Source organism: Mus pahari, chromosome 1, assembly GCF_900095145.1.
Source record: "Mus pahari chromosome 1, PAHARI_EIJ_v1.1, whole genome shotgun sequence".
Taxonomy (NCBI): domain Eukaryota; kingdom Metazoa; phylum Chordata; class Mammalia; order Rodentia; family Muridae; genus Mus; species Mus pahari.
In genome coordinates, this window is record NC_034590.1 from 156,224,923 (window position 1) to 156,227,776 (window position 2,854).

A 2,854-nucleotide genomic window follows, 5' to 3' on the forward strand; every position below is an offset into this window, starting at 1 on the left:
AGGAAGGAAGGAAGGAAGGAAGGAAGGAAGGAAAGAGAAATTGGGAGTAGACAACTTTACAACATTGACTTTCAGAAAGTTGAGAGCTGCATCAGTTGATCAGCCCTCAGAGAGCTAGAGACACTGAAGAGGCAGTGCAAGAGAAAAGATCCCTAGATACCGAATATGATGGCTCCTACACATTTGGGTCTTCATCTGATCTCTCACCAATTATATATAGCAACAGTAAGTCTCATAGACAAACAACAATCTCAAAGCAATCTTTGTGTGCCTTACTTCTGTATGTTGATAGTCAGAAAAGGACACTGTGATGGTTTGTATATGCTTGGGCCAAGAAGTGACACTATTAGGAGGTGTGGCCTTGTTGGAGTAGGTGTGTCATTGTGGGTGTGGGCTTTCATACCCTTCTCCTAACTGACTACAAGAGTCAGTCTTCCACTAGCTACCTTCATATGAAAATGTAGAACTCTTAGCTCTGCCTGCACCATGCCTGCCTGGATACTGCCATGTTTCCACCTTGATGATAATGGAGTGAACCTCTGAATCTGTAAGACAGCCCCAATTAAATGTTGTCCTTTATAAGACTTGCATTGGTCATGGTGTCTGTTCACAGCAGAAAAACCCTAACTAAGATAGATAACCAATGATTTAAAAGAAATTTCTAGCATAAATGATTAAGTCCAAAATTAAATACTGCAAAAAGAAAAAAGTTTGAAAGGATAAAGACAATTCAGGAAAGGAAGAAGATTTTAAAAAATTATGTATCATCAGGTAAAAGAAACTTACAACCATGAAACAAATACAGGGCATAGTTTTGATTTTTGATAGATTTAATATTTATTCAGAGAGGGTCTGGAGAGATTGCTCAGTGGTTAGGAAAACTAATTGCTCTTCCAATGGACTTGGGCTCAATTCCCAGCAACCACATGGTGGCTCACAACCATCTGTAATTCCAGTCCTGGAGAAATCCTATTTCCACCTCCAAGGGCACCAGACACGCACACAGTATGCAGACACACATGGGAACAAAATGCTCATGTGCATTAAATAAATAAATAATACTTATTTATTCAGAAGATATATTCAGAAACTAATGGTAACATTTAAATTCCATGAAATCAATATATGTACATTGTATATGTGTTCTACATCAAAACTTAAATAGTAGGAATTTTTCAAAGTAGAATTCAAGAAATCATTTCTAAAAAGGAGAACAAGTGAGAGATGAAAGTGGGAAAAAGAAAAGAATTTAACTGTAGATGGGGAGGCAATCAGTTAAACAGCCTTTGCCTCACAATAACATGGGTTTGATCTCAGTTGAACTCATGTAAAAAGAGTTTAAGTATTGTGGGGCACACTTATAATCCCATTACTGGAAAAACAGAAGCTTACAAGTTGTGCAGCCTAACCTACTTATAAGTTCCAGACCAGGAAGTCCTTGTCTAAAACAACAACAAAGAAAAAGGACATTGCCTAAGGAACAAAGCATGAAGTTGTCCTCTGTCTCCATACATACACACGTAAATGCTCCCCTTATTAATATATGTACACACACACACAAATTAAACTAGAGTATTTGAACATTTAACAAGAAGAGTGTCAGAAAAAGAACAAAAAGAAATAGAAGTGAGAAGATAAAATAATTCCAAAGATTCTTAGAAGTGAATGTATTTTTAAATTGAAATGGTCAGGGCAGGAGAGATGATTCAGCAGTTAAGAGCCCTGGCTACTTTTCCAAAAGTCATGAGTTCAATTCCCAGCAATCACATGGTGGTTTACAACCATCTGTAATTGGTGTGTCAAGGACATCATGTTCATATACGTAAAATAGATAAATAAATCTTTAAAAGAAAACAGAAAGGGCAAATGAAAGCAAGTACAACAGATTTACAAATTCTCGCACTAAAAGTACTTTAGAATGAAATTACAGAACATCAAAGAAGAAATAGAAGCTTACAGAATAAGAGGGAAAAAAATAATAAGCTGGGTGTGGTGATACATCCCTTTAATCCCAGAACTCTGGAGGCAGTGGCAGGTGGTTCTTTGAGTTTGAGGCCAGCCTAGTCTACAGATGGAGTTCCAGAACAACCAGAGCTATACAGAGAAACCTTGTCTCAGAAATGGGGGATGGGGAGACTTCTATATGACATTTGGAATAAGAAAGGCTTAAGGCTTCTCAGTAGCAACAACAAAAGGTATAATAATGAAATAATGCCTTCAAAGATCCTAGGATGTTTCCTTGGCCTTTGGTAAATATCAAGTGAAAGCTTCTTGGGAGACAGTTCAAATTTAAAATTTTATATCCAGCCAAAATATCAATGAACAGTAAAACTAACACAATGTCACTAACATATACCGAAAGTATCCCCAAAGTTAGCTCTCATGAATGTTATCTTGAAAAATTACTAGAGACAGTCCATCACTGACAATGAATGGGTTTTCAGGCATAGTAGTGAACACCTGTAATCTCAGAACCCAGAAGGCTACAGCAGGCAGATAGAAAGTTCACCTTGGCTTAGATTACATAAAGAAACTTTGTTGCAAAAGAAAAAAAAATAAGTCTGTATTATCCAAGAAAGAAAACTACTTGAGATCCAGTAAACAAATGATCTAAATAGGAGAGAGATGAGCAAAATCCTGAAAACTATGTAAAAAAAAGAAAATTTCACAGCAACAACTGTGCAACATGATTGCACCAAATAGGAACAAGAACAAGCTACCAGATACATTTATTATACCCTAAAATGTCTGGTCCATAAAAGAGAACCCAAATCCCTTTTTTTCAATCTACTTGCTGTGCCAAGATCCTGATCCAAGATTGCATCAAATTGTAGAGAAAGGGATTTCTTATTAT